This window comes from Acinonyx jubatus, chromosome C2 (genome assembly GCF_027475565.1).
Source record: "Acinonyx jubatus isolate Ajub_Pintada_27869175 chromosome C2, VMU_Ajub_asm_v1.0, whole genome shotgun sequence".
Taxonomy (NCBI): domain Eukaryota; kingdom Metazoa; phylum Chordata; class Mammalia; order Carnivora; family Felidae; genus Acinonyx; species Acinonyx jubatus.
This window is the reverse complement of record NC_069384.1, coordinates 82,098,395-82,115,555: the sequence shown is the minus strand read 5'-3', so window position 1 is coordinate 82,115,555 and position 17,161 is coordinate 82,098,395.

The window sequence follows — 17,161 nt, the reverse complement described above, 5'->3', positions numbered from 1 at the left end:
AACACTCTCCAGTTCCATCCACGTTGCTACAAAAGGCCATATTTCATTCTTTCTCATTGCCAAGTAGTACTCCATTGTGTATATAAACCACAATTTCTTCATTCATCAGTTGATGGACATTTAGGCTTTTTCCACAATTTGACTATTGTTGAGAGTGCTGCTATAAACATTGGGGTACAAGTGCCCCTATGCATCAGTACTCCTGTATCCCTTGGGTAAATTCCTAGCAGTGCTACTGCTGGGTCATAGGGTAGGTCTATTTTTAATTTTTTGAGGAACCTCCACACTGCTTTCCAGAGTGGCTGCACCAGTTGCATTCCCACCAACAGTGCAAGAGGGTTCCCATTTCTCCACATCCTGTCCAGCATCTATAGTCTCCTGATTTGTTCATTTTGGCCACTCTGACTGGCGGTGAGGTGATATCTGAGTGTGGTTTTGATTTGTATTTCCCTGATAAGGAGCGACGTTGAGCATCTTTTCATGTGCCTGTTGGCCATCCGGATGTCTTCTTTAGAGAAGTGTCTATTCATGTTTTCTGCCCATTTCTTCACTGGATAATTTGTTTTTTGGGTGTGGAGTTTGGTGAGCTCCTTATAGATTTTGGATACTAGCCCTTTGTCCGATATGTCATTTGCAAATATCTTTTCCCATTCTGTTGTTTGCCTTTTTGTTTTGTTGATTGTTTCCTTTGCTGAAGCACCTGACTCTTGATTTCAGCTAAGGTCGCAATCTCATGGTTGATAAGATCAAGCCCTGTATCAGGCTCTATGCCAACAGCACAAAACCTACTTGGGATTCTTTCCCTCTCTCTGCCCCTCCCCTGTTCGTGCTCTCTCTCTCTCTTTCTCTCAAAATAAATAAATAAATAAACTTAAAAAACAAAGATTAACAGGAGGCAAAGCATACAAATTTTATTTTATTTTTACATGTACGTAGGAGTCTTCACAATAGAACAAAGGAATTCTTCTTCTCTGAAGAAGAGACCAGGAAATTTTTATATCTTTTAGACAAAGAAACAATAATTTGTGAATAATTGGCAATGAATTTCAGATTATAGGTAGTCCAACTAGGGCTAGGTAGTTGCTAGCTACCTAGCTTCCTTCCCACCTAAAGATAAGGGTTAGTTTTACAAGGTTTATTTGCAGATTACTCCGGTCCCTGGTCTCTGGCTTTTGGGCTGTTAAGAGTCTGTCTCGAGGAAAGGAGACATTTCCTGCCTTTAGGCAGAAAAAGGGAAGCGTTTTCTGCATTTACTTCTTCTTAATTGCCTTCAGCTCAAAATAATTTTTATGTCAAAGAGACATATTTTGGGGTGACATTCTGGCTTCCTTTGAGATATTTCTCAGACCTCCACTCTGATTTATATGACCTCTATTTGTGATTTCATACTGCTTTATGCTTATCACTCTAATACTGTATTCATCCAATACATATTTATTAAACACCTTCAGTATACCAGGCAATGTACTAGGATGTGTTTTGGAAGACACTATCTCTGACCTCCCAGAGATCCTGCTCTATTGTTGGAGAAGGGAGCAAGTAAATAAACAGGCAATTACAACACACTGCAAGAAGTGCTATGAGCCAAGAAACAGAAGGCTCTATGGGAGTTTAGAAGAAGGAGGAAATACCACAGTTTAGGGAGGAGGAACAGGTGGCAGGGAGAATGCTTCCCAGAGAAACGGATGGAGGTGACCAAAAGTAGGGAAGAGCTGCAACGTTCTAGGCAGAGAATAGTGTTTGTGGTGTCCTTCAGGGCATGATTTGTTTGAGAAACTAAAATAAATTCACTTTGGCTATGTCATAGGTGTCGAGTCTGGGATTTCATTTTACCTTATTTGCAAGCCAATGAGTTTGGTTGCTGGCAGAAAACAGGAGACTCCAGAGGGGCTCTAACAGGGCAAGAACTAACAGAGGCTTAGGAGAGGGAGGCAAAAAGGGATTGGATTAGGGATCCTGGATTAGGTGTTTCCTCCACCCTATAGCCTGCCTGGGCCACAAACAGCTGCCAACCTTGAGGAAGGGATGGGGGAGAACATCCCAGGCAGGAAACCCCCAGTCTTTCTGCTACTTTCTGGGACCCAACTTGCTCAGTGGGTCCCAGTCTGGACTCCCCAGGCCATAGGTATGGTTCCATACAGAAAATGAGTTGTCTGTGAGAAAGCTTCAAGATTTCACAAAGTCTAGAGGAACTGGTAAGCTTGCTTGCGAAAAGGCCAGAGGCTAATTAATACATCAACTTTCCTTAATTCTAATGGGAATCACCCAGCTCAGTGTAGCAGCAACGATTGATATCCTACTAACTTGAAATGTTGATGAATTCATATGTACATCTTCTAAATACCTCAAAGGAGGAAAAAAAAAAAAGACGTGCCTTTCTTAGAAGTCAGATTTATTGAGACATGATTTACATACAATGAAATTCACCCTTTTAGGTATATAGTTCTATGACTTTTGACAAATACATTTCACGTAGAGCCATCACCAGTTATGATACAGAACATTTCCATCACCCTGATGTTCATCACCTGATGTTCCTTTACAGTCAACCCATAACCCCATTCCCAGACCCCAGCAACCACTTATCTGATTTATGTCCCTATAGTTTTGCCTTTTAAAAAGTATCATAGAATAAGAGACTCTTAAAAACTGAGAATAAACTGAGGGTTGATGGGGGTGGGGGAGGGGAAAATGGGTGATGGGCATTGAGGAGGGCACCCGTTGGGATGAGCACTGGGTGTTGTATGGAAACCAATTTGACAATAAATCTCATATTTAAACAAAGTATCATAGAAATAGAATCACACAGTATATCTTGGTGTGGACATGTTTTCATTTCTGTTGGGTAAATACCTAGGACTGAGATGGCTGGGTTTTATGGTATAATGTTTAATTGTACAAGAGATTGTCAAAACAATGGTTGTACCATTCATTTCCCCCAGCAGAGTATGAGGGTTCCAGTTGCTCTGCACCCTTTCCAGTACTTGGGATTGTCAGGATTTTGTTTTTAGCAGTTCTAAAGCATGTGTAGTGGTATCTCATTTTTATTTTAATTTGCATTTACTTGGGGCGCCTGGGTGGCTCAGTCGGTTGAGCATCCGACTTCGGCTCAGGTCACGATCTCGCGGTCCGTGAGTTCGAGCCCCGCGTCGGGCTCTGTGCTGACAGCTCAGAGCCTGGAGCCTGTTTCAGATTCTGTGTCTCCCTCTTTCTCTGACCCTCCCCCGTTCATGCTCTGTCTCTCTCTGTCTCAAAAATAAATAAACGTTAAAAAAATTTTTTTAATTTGCATTTACTTAATATAAGTCAATCTTTTTTAAATAAACAGGCCTTTGTCTGGAGACACGATGTTTCAAAACTTGGCCAGGGGCTAGGGAGAAGGAAAGAGAGTGCTTGTTAGAGAATTTGTTGAGAACAGTTGGCATTGGTCGCTGGTTTTGCCTGGTAACCGACAAGATCTCCTGTCTGCAGTGACCTGCACTTCTTCCCTTTGGTCAGGAGAGGGCAGGAGAGGGCAGAAAATAAACTGCCCAGTCTTTGGCTTCTTAGGGGCCAGCATCCATAGTATTTGCCCTCAGCATTATATTTACAGTTTTTCTCAAATGTCTTTCCCTCTAAACCTATTTAGTTGCTACCTTGTGGGTCTTGACTCCCCAAGCTAATCTTGTCAAATGATTCAATGCCAAACCTTAAGTAACCTTGTAAAACCCTTTCCTGCCAAAGCATAACTAACCCAAGACTGAGCTACTGAAGCTTTTATAGAATCCTTATTAAGTCACCCTCTAATGTCACTCCATAGAGCCTGTATCAGGGGATCCACGAGCAGCTGAGCTGGGTAAAACGCTGCTTTTCTTCTACAATTTTGCAGAAGTTGAGAGAGACTGAGGAAGGACTTTGTGGGAGGACAGGTCTCCAGACCCTCTGCTGGCTACGGACCCTCCCCACCTAGGACCTGGGCTAGGGCAGCTCGGATGGGGCACTGCACAGATCCTTGGGGGCTGGGGCTGCAAACTGCCCCAAATGTAGTCCAGCCTGAGCCCTGGGCTCCTCCAGGAGTTAGAACCAAAAGGTCCTGAAGAGGGTAGCAAACATCAGGAAGAGCTCCATCTGAGCCAGCTGGTCCCTTGGGCACAGTTGATACCCTGGAAGCAGAGGGAAAGGTTAGATGGTGGCAGCTGTCTCTGTGGCTGTTCCATCACACCCCGTACCTACCACCCATAACCCAATGTTTTGCCCAGTATCTGCAGAGAATGGCAGGAAAGCTTCATTGACCAGGAAGTTTCCATCCTTGTCTGATAAGTGGCCTGGGTTGAGCTGTTGTGTGTGTGTGTTGGGGGGGGGCGGTGTCTCCCAACACTCAGGATCTAGGAGCACAGAGGCCAGGTTGGGCAAGATGATGGTGCTTTGCAGAGAGACACTGGTGTGGCTTCAGGAGCGTCAGCTGGTCCAGCATCTACCCCTGACACTGGGCTAAATGAGCTGTGAGAACACCCATTGTGTTGGTGAGAGTGACCCAGGGGCAGGAGGCCTCCAGGAGATTCAGCAGCATCTCTTTCTGGGTTTCTTTTGTCCAGGCTCACATCAGTGAAGTTGCTGAGCCTCTTACTTTCCTGGCTAAGGGCCACCTGTCTTTATCCTGAAGACTCCCAGCCCAGATCTAGAGACACAACTGCTGTCACTTATGGAGAAAGCCAGCAGCTGTTGGACATGACTGAAAAGGACCAGGTTCTGCATAGGGCAACAAATATAGCATGAGGTGGGGGGGGGGAGATGAGGGGAGAAACAGAATGGCAGAGAAAGAAAAACTGAGTGATGAGGCAGAGGAAAGGGGATGAGACAAAAAGCTTCCCTCTTTAGGACCAGGGAGTGGAGAACATGAACCCCAACTTAGCCCTAGCCCTAACCCTAATCCTAACTCTTTTGGGGGGTGGGGAGAGGAGAACTTGAACCCTAGCCTAGTCCTCACTCCAACCTCAAAGGAGGAGTGATTGGAAGGAGAATCAGCCTGATCAGGTGGGAGCATAAAGGAGCCAAGTGTCCCTACAGGGTGACTTCTGCTCTTTACCATGTGGCCCTGGGCTAAGAGGAAGGTCAAAGTGGAACCAGGATGGGGTTGGTCATGCATCCAGGACTTGGGACACTCAGCTCCAGGGATTCTGAGGAAGGGTTCATAACTCACAGCTCATTTAACTAACACCCGAGAATTAAATTAGCCACTCCTGTGGAGGCCAGAGGACTAGCCATAGGATTTTTGGTTTCAATAAGGGTGTCTTAGAGTTGAAAACAAAAACAAAAAACTTAGCAGTTTGATGCCTGCATCCCAAACAGAAGCAAATTAAGAATGCAGAAATTCAGCCGATGTAAACAGTACTTTCAGAAGTCACTTTTCTTGTTTTCAATAAGCTCTACACCCAATGTGGGGCTCTAACCCACAACTCTGAGATCAAGAGTCACATGCTCTTGGGGTGCCTGGGTGGCTCAGTCAGTTAAACATCTGACTTCAGCTCAGGTCATGATCTCATGGTTTGTGGGTTTGAGCCCAGTGTTGGGCTCTATGCTGACAGCTCAGAGCCTGGAGCCTGTTTCAGATTCTGTGTCTCCCTCTCTCTCTCTCTGCCCCTCCCCCGCTGGTGCTCTGTCTCTGTCTCTCTCTCTCAAAAATAAATAAATATTAAAAAAGAAAAAAAAAGAGTCACATGCTCTACCAACTGAGTCAGTCAGGTGCCCCTTCATTTCTTCTTTTAATTTTTTTTAACGTTTATTTATTTTTGAGACAGAGAGAGACAGAGCATGAATGGGGGAGGGTCAGAGAGAGGGAGACACAGAATCTGAAACAGGCTCCAGGCTCTGAGCTGTCAGCACAGAGCCCGATGTGGGGCTCGAACCCATGGACCGCGAGATCATGACCTGAGCCGAAGTCGGCCGCTCAACCGACTGAGCCACCCAGGCACCCCTCATTTCTTCTTTTAAGTTGCACTACTGCAGACTTAAGGGGGGGGGGGCGACCCCAGCCATCTGAACCACCAGGCTGGTCTATGGCTTTTAGCAGAGGCGTTGGGAGGCATATGTTCTGCCTGAGTGAGCGATATATTTCTTAATTACAGCCCTGGGAATTTCCCCCTGTTTTCCCTACCTGGGATGAAGGAACTTCTGCATTATAACATTTACTAATAATCATGTTTAGATGCAGAGGGCCCTGGCAAGACTCTCTTTTCCACCCGAATTTGTTATTTCCCATTCTGGGTGACATTCTGGATTCCTTGCAAAGTGACTGATCATAATTCATGGAACAGCCCCAGAGTATAACCTACCCAGTACACAGAAAGGGCAGCTCAAATTACAGAGCCATCTGCCTGCTGGGGTACCCCCTGTGGACTCCATGTCAGCTTCTTCCCAGGAAATGACAGTTGGGAGCTCATAATCAAATAGAATGTCTGAGAAGACAGGCTTGAATGCCATCCCTGTATTAGAGATCGTGCTGGTGTTGCTATCATTTGGCTTGATGGAATAGTTAAAAACAGTTTAGGAATACCTGTAACATTTACTGATCTGCTGGCAAGCTTTGATTTCTCTCTCAGAAAGCATCTCCCACCCAAGTTGCAATAGCTCAGTATCGATCCCAGGCTATTAATGGCTCCTTGGAGTTCTTGTTACAGAATAATTTCCAGAATGAAACTGGCAGAAATGAGCTCTTAATACGGACATTTCTGATCCTAAGTGGCATAAAACAACTGAACTCTGATTCTCTCCTTTTTAACTTGGTCTAATTTGACACAGCTTTTAGACCACCAGGGCTCAGGGCCTCCTACCTGCCAACAGCAAGAGGACCTGAGGACACGGTCCATGGTCCTGTCCTCACATCCTAGTAGACATTTGTCAAACCTGTGAACTTGCTGGCCAGTTACTGCCAAGCACAGTTCAATATCTTTTAGTGAGGACTGGATGATATTGTGGGTGCAAAGCCCTTGGCACCCAGTACACCTTGGCAAAGAGCAGGAATCACTGTGTTATTGTCCAGCCCATGTCAGAAACTTGCACAGAGACTATTTTAAGCTGGGTTGCCAGAGAGCAACAAAGCTCAACGACATATTTTTTGACTTCGTGTAGGAATGTATTCAACTGGGGCGCCTGGCTGGCTCAGTCGGTTGAGCGTCCAACTTCAGCTCAGGTCATGATCTCACGGTTTGTGAGTTCAAGCCCTGCATCAGGCTTGCTGCTGTAAGCACAAAGCTGCTTCAGATCCTCCACCCCGCCCTTCTATGTGCCTGTTTTCTCTTTCTCTCAAAAATACACATAAAAAAAGAAATGTATTGAACTTGATGTTAAACTTTTATCTCTTGAAAGGTATTAAGATAAAAAGCAGCTACTATTTTGAAGAATATTTCTGCATCTTTCAAAAACTCCTACTTAAGGCACCACCCAGTACATTGTCCACTGGCCCTCAAAAGGATATTGTGAATAATGATCTTCATAATAAGGGTTATAACTAATTGGAGATTCTTTTTTTTTTTTTTTTGCCTTGACTCCAAGGAGGCTCAGACTGAAGTTTTATGTACATGTACAGTAGGTGTTCTTGACCTAAATATTTTGATACAACTCTCTTCCTCTATCATGATTTGGTGCTTGTTATCTTAACCTTGTTATCAAATGAAAAAAACAAGATAGGCATTTCTACTAGAAATCAGTTCCAAAGAAATAATACAAAATGCAGACCAAGCTAAAGGCACGTAAACTGCAAATAGCCTAAATGTTTACCAATAAGGGTTAAGAATTATAAAACATCCATTTGGTGGAATGTTATGCAGCCATTAAGAGTGATATTGTTTTTTTTTAAGGTTTGATTTTTAAGTGATCCCTACACCAACATGGGGTTCAAACTTAAGCCACCCAAGAGTGATATTCTTAAACAGTGATTTTCAAAATGTGGTCCCTGGACCTGAAGTATCAGCCCTGCCTGGGCCCTGTCACAATGGTGAATTCTTAGCCCCCACCCCTCACGCCCAGCCACTGAGGCTGGAACCCACAACAATGTCCATTTTAGCCAACCCCGTGGAGACATGGGTCCCAGGGCTGTAGAGAAAGCCCAGCTGGTCCCAAACAACCCTGGGACCTTCCTCTTGGCGTGAATCTCCTGCCTTCTTGCACTCAACACTCAGTTCAAGTGCACCTTCTCAGAGCACCCCCAACCCATTCCTCACACAAGCCAAACCCACAGTCCACATTGGTGCCAGCTGTGCACTTAGAATCACCAGGAACCCAGCACTTCAACACATAGCATCTTGTTTGGACCCCAACAGTCCTGGGAGGTGATCTACCCATTTTACAGATAATGTTAAATTGTAAGTATACTTTTCTTCAGGGCTCAGTGTCCAGTGTGGACTTTCCATACATTACATGAGTCCACCATAAGTGTAAGTGTTGAGGTAGGTATCATTATCTCCATTTTATGAGTTAGAAAATAGAGGCCTGGGGCACCCGGGTGGCTCATTCAGTTAAGTATCTGTTTCTTGATTTCAGCTCAGGTCATGATCTCATGGTTCAGGAGTTTGAGCCTGACATCAGGCTCAGCATGGACAGCGTTGGAGTCGGCTTGGGATTTTCTCTCTCTCTCTCTCTCTCTCTCTCTCCCTCTCCACCCTTCCCATACTCTCTATCTCTGTCTCTCTCTCTCTCTCTCTCTCAAAAATAAATACATAAACATTAAAATAATGAAAGAAGAAAGAAAGAAAGAAAGAAAGAAAGAAAGAAAGAAAGAAAGGGAGAAAATAGGGGCCAAACAACAAAGCAGAAGATAAGAGCTACGGAAAACCCAGGTTTGCCAACTCCCAGTGCAGTGTTCTTCTCATTGCATGAGAAGCCTGGGTCTGTCATCTAGTATGCTCCATCAAATCTTTAAAAAGTATTTAGTCAGGGGCACCTGGGTGGCTCAGTCAGTTGAGCATCTGACTTCTGCTCAGGTCATGATCTCATGGTTCGTGGGTTCGAGCCCCGTGTCGGGCTCTGTGCTGACAGCTTGGAGCCTGGAGCCTGCTTCGGTTTCTGTGTCCCCCCACCCCACCCCCTCTCTGCCCCACCCCTAGCTTGTGCTCTGTCTCTGTCTTTCAAAAATGAATAAACATTAAAAAAATTTTTTTAAGTATTTAGTCAACATTGATTGAGGGCTGACTGCTGTCATGGGGAAGGGAATCGTTCTCAGCAGCCATTCACCTCTGGCTTGGATTTCAAACCCCACTTAACATAACAGAAGGCCTCCAACCGATGAGATCCGTCTACCCTAGAAGATGGCTTAGTATAGAGTTGTTTCTTGGGTGTGCCTTCATCCCACGTGGCTTTTCAGAAAATTCCTCCCATCCATAAAGGCACCCTCCTGAGCAGAACCCTGTTGGTTTTCCCTGCTGTGTTACGTCCATGGGCAGCGGGCTTCCACCAGCTCAGAATTTTCTGCGCGGAGGTAGGCTCTGCACAGTCCTAACCTTCAACTTTTGCAATCCCCTCCCAAATCCCACATTTGAAGGGTGAAGAAACTGAAGCTCAAGGCCGCAGAGTGAGTGGCAGGACCAGGATTCACCCCCACGTTTCTGACCTCAGTTCCTTCCTTCTAGTGTCCCTGGACTGAGAGAGGGAGGCTCATCTGCCTACCCCTTCGGGACCTCCAATCCAGGACAGAATTGCCACCTGGAGCAGTGTCTCCGGGTGCAGCTGAAAGCTTGGCTGCCACAGGTTTCCTAGGATGGGAAGGGGAGGGAACCAGCAGGAAGTGCCCTTCCTCAGGAGAAGGTGCCAAGTTTCCGGAGCAGGAGGCCAACGTGAGTAAAGCCAGCCCGTTGAGCAGGGGCTACATCTTGGACCTGCACCTCCCCTCACCCCTCTGCTTCCTGGTCCCAGGGCTTCTAGTTCATTCCAGCCTCCTTCTTAGCCCCCTCTGGCCACCTTCCTCGCCCACCCTGCCTGACCTCAGCGTTTATGCCAGCGCTCTCAGCCGGTGGTGTCTCGGAGGATTGGTGTGGAGGGACTCAAGTTCCGGAATCTTTCCCAATGGAGCAAATCCATCTGGTCATACCAGTCACACTCAGGTCCTGCTGCTCAGCCTGAGGCAGGTTGAGATACTCTCACTCTCACAGTAACCTCACCTCTGGCCCATGGAGCCCAACCCTAGTCAGCCTCCTTTCAGCCTCTACCTGGGAGTCTCAGCTGGCTGCGTGGGTCTGCTCAGGGAGGGATGGGGGCAGCCCCTGGAGGGGCATCATCTCCCTTCAGGATATGCTATTCCTGCTATGAGGAAACCCGAGCTCGTGGTTCCTTCTCTCCTCTGACCAGGCACTAAGCAGCCCCCCGGAGGCCTCACGAGCATCCCCTGTCACCGCGCTCCACCCAGCTCTAAGCTCTGGTTGGCTTGGACCCTTACCTTGCCTGGGGTCCCCATGTTCATCAGTCGTCAGGTTCTGCAGCCTTTGCTTTTGTCTCAACTGTCCTGGAGCCGGACTGCTGGGTCTAGATCCTAGCTTTTCTCTTACTAGGTGTGTGACTTCAGGCAAGTTATGCAGCCTCCATTTAACTGGGCATGCTCGTTTGTACAACTGAGAAAGCCAACTGCCCTCACAGAACTCTATACCTGTACCAGCGCCGGCAGGAGGCAGACAGTATGCTCAGGTTGAGTAAATTGAGGGTAGTTTAATAAAGAGATGGTTTACAAGAAGGTGTGTGGGCAGGGGTGAGGGGAACCATAGAGCAGAGCAGTGCTCAGGGCTAGCCACAGTGAAGGGCCTTTTCCACTTGAGGCTTAAAGAGTCAAAGGACATTGTTTACTGGGTGCAGAATTTCAGTTTGGGCAGATGGGAAAGTTCTGGAGATGGTTGCTGGTAACGAATGCACAACAGTGAATGCACTTTATGCCACTGAACTGTACAAATAAAATAGTTCAAATGGTAAATTTTATGTTATGTATATTTTACTACATTAAAAATTTTTTAAGTTTATTAATTTTTGAGAGAGAGAGAGAGTGCTCAAGTAAGGGAGAGGCAGAGAAGAGAGAGAGAGAGAGAGAATCCCAAGCAGGCTTCACACTGTCAGCGCAGAGCCCAATGCAGGGCTCGAACCCACAAACCACAGGATCATGACCTGAGCTGATACCAAGAGTCAAACACTTAACTGACTGAGCCACCCAGGTGCCCCAAGGGATTTTATTTATTTATTTATTTATTTATTTATTGACTGACTGACTTATTTACTACTATTTTTTTTTTTAAGTTAAAGGAAAGGGATGTTGGAAGAACCTGGAGCCCCTAGCTTGGTGGAGAGGGTCACTGGCAAGAGCTCTGGCCTTTGATAGAAGAATGCGGCTGGTTCATGGCAATTCTGTAGGGATAAATACCCCATCCTCACTTTTCCTTCACTCTCCGATCAATCTAATTAGCAGCTGGAGGGTGAGTGATCAGATAGAGAATGTAAAATAGTGCAGCTTCTTTGGAAGCAGTTCCTCAAATGATTAATGACAGGGTTTTAACATGTAAACCAGCAATTCATCTCCTAGGTATATACGGAAAAGAAATGATAATATGAGCACACAGAAACCTGTACACATATGTTTATAGTGGCATTATTGGTAATGTCCAAAAAGTAGAAACAACCCAAATGTCTATCAGCTGATGAATGGGTAAATAAAAATGTGGTATAATCATACAGGGGAGTGTTGTTTGGCAATAAAAAGGAATGGAATACTGCTACGTGCTATCACAAGGATGAACCTGAAAAATCTATGCTAAGTGAAAGAAGCCAGTCACAAAGAACATATTGATTCCATTCATATGAAATGCCCAGCATAGGCAAATCTATGGAGACCGAAAGTAAATCAGTGATTGCCTAGGACTGGGCAGAATGGGGGGATTAGACCTTACGTGTGGATAATGTACAATGCTTGTACAATATTTGTTACTGCTGCCATTCCCACAAAACTGCTACCTGTTTGTTAGAACTTCCCTTCCCCTCTCCCATAAATCATGTTCTTCTTCCTCATAACATTGTTTCAGAAAGTAACCTCTCTGAAGACTTCTCTAGTCAACCCCACCAATCCCTCACCACTTTCGCTAAACATGCCAACCATCACCTATAAGGACCTAAGGTCCTTGCCTTGTTCTGGGTGACTCCTCAGCTCTGTTGACCACATTTTGTGCCTCCGCCATCTTTTCCACAATATGACAAGCTCCTAAAGGCGGGTACCAGGTCTCCCTTTCTTTGGGTGTCTCCAGCAGTGTCAGAGTCCTCGGGTGTCATTGGGTGATGTGGACTCGTTGACAGAAGGACATGGTGGTCCCCAGGACCCAGTCCCACAGTGCACAACCTTCCTCCGTAGCACACCAGTGACCTATTTATAGGAGCTTCTACATTGGGGCTCCTTTTATATATGCCCAGACTCTTTGACCACTTCCTCTCCCACTGCAGCATGAGCTACTCGAGGCCAGCAACCATTCTCAACTGAAATATTACACATGTAGCCTAGAATACTCTTCTAGCCTTCAATGAAATTCAGACAGTTTGGTGGTTTTGGTATACGTGGATGGTAGTTGGGGGTGCTAGTAGTCATGGGGGTTTCAGTAGAGGCTTTAGTGCTGATGAAGGTAGTTGGGCAGGGGCTGTGATGGTAACTCCTACTTTTGGAGATCGGGGTAACATAGAAAGATGGATCTTTCATCTGTCTTTGACTCCACTGACCACATTCCATTTGGCTTCAGCTGTCATTTGGGTATCTTGGCCGGGAATGTTGTCCAACACCTCCTCAAAATCAGATAGGGCATTTGAGGACTTTTCTTTAAGTTGCAGAAATGTATTACCCTAGTGGGAGGCTTGCCTACTCAATGTTCCCAGATGTGTTGAACTTGAAACTCCCCCTCCTCCTTCTCTTGCCCAAGGTCACACTGTCTGGCTGCTGAGGGTGGGATGCAGCTCCTAAGCCAGAGACACACCCAGCACACAAGGCCTGACAGCCTTCAGATTCCAGGGATGGCAGGTCCAGGGACGCGGATCTGGAATGGAGACCCCAGCAGGGTACCAACTCCTTCATTTCTTGGCCAAGGCCCTCAGTGTCAGACTGTGTGCTGTGGGCTCCTGAGTGAGATGGTGGAGGTGGGCCACAAGGTACCCACCTGAAGGGAAGCTCCCATGCAGAGTATGTCTGACCCTGTGGGAGTCCACCCTCAAGCTGTACCTTCATAGGCGGTCTCCCTGTGATTCTAGCCCTCATTGCCACCCAAGCCACGGGGCCCCCCGTTTTCTCTTTCGGATTCTAGGCCAAGGATGGACAAAACTCAGACCCCTCTCTCTTGGTCCTCTAGGAACAACTCAAATCAACTAAGATGTTTTTGGCTGGGCACCTTCCCTGCATGAGGTATTTTCACATCAAATTTCTAAGCCAGTCCCCTCTATACTACTGTGAAGAAAACTGCTCCCCACTTTACAGATGAAGAAAGCAAGGCTTAGAAGGGTGAACTGATTTGTTTAGTAATCCAGATCTTCTGTCTCCAAATTCAGTTTTCTCTTTCCACAGCTGCCTCCCAGCTGGGACAAGCCTGCATACTCAAAAAGAAGTTTGTTAAAGGCTAACAGAAAACAGATGTTTTCTAGAAGCTAGTCATGCTTCTAGAGGCTCTGATGCAGCTGTAGGGGACTCCTTTGCAAGGCCTCACCTGTCTGATGCTGCCCTCAGAAACCCCTTCTTCAGAGCCAAAATGCCCTTTCCTCTCTGCCTCCCTTCTCTGCCCACAGACCTCCATCCAGGTGAGAGCCCTTTCTGTGGCCTTTGAAGAAAGTGGATAAGGAGTGCACATCACAGACTCATCCCAGGAGGCTGTGCCCCAGGCAGGAGCCATTTCCCGTGACAGACTGCCCCCCACTATAGAGCTCTCAGCCCCCACCTCAATAGATGGGCTCAGGTGGCTTCTCCCACGTCTAGATCTACCCAAATCCAGTGCCTAATCCATGTTCAGTGCCTAGAGGATGTTCCATCCTGCCCCCCACGTCTCCATCCACGGGAAAGAACCCAAGTATCAGGAGATACAGAGACCACTAGAGATGGAAGAAATGAGAGTTGAGGCAGGAGAGGTCCCCAAACTTATCTCCATACACCTGAACAAAGAGGGGCTTTTATTTCTTGTTTGTGTTTAACTTGTGCAATGTGCCCCAGTGTCTCATGGGAGTGAATGGAAACAAATACAGGTGGCCTGATTGGCCCTGGACAGTTAGGTAAAGTCCCCAAGGGACTGTAGCTATGACTAGGGAGGGTTGGAAGACCCAGGGACCTCTAACCAAAGGAAGGATTCTAGTCTCAGACACTATATCCAGGCAACCAGGGCAAAGGTCAGTGCTAGAGGGCATGGCACTGTTTTGCACATTTTATTATTAAACTTTGTTTTAATGTTTATTTTTAAGAGAGTATATGTGTGTGTGTGTGTGTGTGTGTGTGTGAGAGAGAGAGAGAGAGAGAGAGAGAGGGAGAGAGAGAGGGGAGGGGCAGAGAGAGAGATGGAGACAGAATCTGAAGCAGGCTCCAGGCTCTGAGCTGCCAGCACAGAGCCCAACGTGGGGCTCCAACTCACGAGCCATGAGATCATGACCTGAGCCAAAGTCAGACGCTTAAACCAACTGAGCCCCCCAGGCGCCCCTGCACATTTTATTATTATTTGTGCCTTCCTTCACTCTTGCAAGTATCTGCTCTGCTTCCTGTAAACACTCTACAACTGCTGACTCTAGTCTCCAGCCTTTCTAGAAGGGGAAATAGTGATGTGACATCTGACAGTTTGCAATGAACTTGGCATTTAGAATTCTGCTGAGTGTTCCAGGAAGCTTCCCCACAGGGAGCTGCTCTCTTTGAACCTCAGCTTTGAAGGCAGGGCAGCACTATTCAAGAGTCAGCTGAGTAGCATGACAGTTATTAAGCACCCACTATATGTAAAACATAGTATTTAAGCCAGAAATTATAAAGTATACAAAAATAAGATTTGCTGCCTTTAAATTTATATTCAGATAGGTGGCTCAGTCAGTTAAGCGTCTGATTCTTGGCTTCAGCTTAGGTCATGATCTCACAGTTTGTGGTTTGAGCCCCACATCGGACTCTGCAATGTCAGCATGAGGCCTGCTTGGGATCTCTCTCCTTTTCTCTCTGCCCCTCCCCCACTGGTACTCTCACTCTCAAAATAAATAAACTTAAAAAATAAAAGAATTTTATATTCATGGGCAGAAATATAAGAAAATGATCCATTATAATATGCAAAGAAAACAGAAACAAACCCTAAAATAGATGCATAAGGAAAAGGTTATAGGAACCCAGAGGGATGTGAAGAGAAAGGTTTTGTGGGGGAGATAATAGTTGACCAGAGTTTTAAAAAATATAGTTTATTTATTTACTTTAGGTGCATTCTATGCCCAACATGGGGCTTGAACTCATGACCCCAACATCCTGAGTTGCATGCTCTACCGACTGAGCCAGCGAGGTGCTCCAAAACATGGCTTTTTTAAATAAGAGACATTCCAAGCTAATAGCCAAGACTTAAAGGTGTGAAAAATATTTTTAGGAATACTGAATAGAAAAGGAGGGTTAGAGCCAGATAATGGACACCCTCAATGCCAAGCTAAGGAATATGGGCCACTTTATAGGCAATTGTTCCTTGAAGATTTTTGGTGGGTAAAGCATTTGACCAACTTGCATTTTTGGTCAGCATTTGGGCACTAGAAGGACAATGAGGCAGGGAGACTAGTTATAAGCTGTAGCTACAATATGAAAAAAGAAGGGAGGTGGGCCTTAATTAGGGCAGAGAGAGAGAGAAGGGGGTAGTGGTGGTGATATGTAGGACCTGGAATGACAGAATTTATTTGGGAAGAGACAGGAGAGCAGAAATAATTCAAGGCTTCTAGCCTGGAAGACTAAGGAGGCCCTGGGACTGCTAATTAAGACAGGGAGCATTGTTAGACTTTCGAGAGGCTATTTGAGGCACCTGGAGGACGCCAGTGGCGATGCTCAGCGCTAAGACAGGCCAAGCCTGCAGCTGAAGGTATGTCACTGTGCCTGTAAGAGTGAAAGATCCACGCAGGAGAGAAAAGGCAGGAAACGTCTCCATTTAAGGGGCAAAGCAGGGAGAGGGAGGTGAGAAAAGACCAAGAGAAATAAGAGAACAGCACCAAAAGGAAGGACACTGGAGGAAGGGTCGCATGCAGCAGGGGGCTTCTACAGGGTGACTGTGTAGGGGCTCTTCTTGCTGACTCTGTCACCTTCTTGGAAGGTAAACTCAGGGAATCAAAAAACGTGGCTGTTTACCTTAGTGCTATCCAACGGAACATTCTGCAATGATGGGAATGTTCCATACCTGCACCGTCCAGGCCACACGCGCCTACCAAGCACTTGCTACGTGACAAGGAGCTGAATTTTTTTTAATTTTAAAGTTTATTTATTTTGAGAGAGAGAGAGAGAGAGAGAGGGAGAGAGAACCCCAAGCAGGTCCTGCACTGTCAGCACACAGCCCGATGCAGGGCTCGATCTCACAGGTCATGTGGGATCATGACCTGAGCCGAAGTTGGATGCTTAACTGACTGAGCCACCCAGGAGCCCCAAGGAGTTGAATTTTTAAGCCAGTGGTTTACACAAATGGCTAGGCTTAAGATACGATTTCCGCTGGTGGTCAGCAGAGCCAATACAAATAGTTTAAAAGCTTTCTTGGCTGCATTCAACACAATATATCGAGAAACTTTACAATGAGTACCTTTTGAATGGTACTCAATTCTCAATGAGTTAATCTGAATGAACTGGCTGAAAGGGCGATTGCATGTTGTTTGAATTGCTGAGAATTCTCGACTAACTGTTCATTTGAAATCTACTTCACCACAATTTCCCACCTCCCCACAGCCATTCACCCTGCCCTTCCGCACCTCTTATTAGCCCCAGAGGAACTTTGTCTGGTGACCATGCCCGAGAACACAGGCTGTAGGGACTAAAGCCCACCACAGAGGATTCCAGGCATGCCAGGCCCCGCCCCCCTTGCCAACCAGCCCACTCCGTTACGGGTCTTTCTGGTACGTGACTCCCTCATTGGATATTCAGATCCAAGGCTCTTGTACACCAAAGCCATGACAAAGACATCTTGCTCCCTTCCCAGAAAACTATTTTCTACACCAAGAG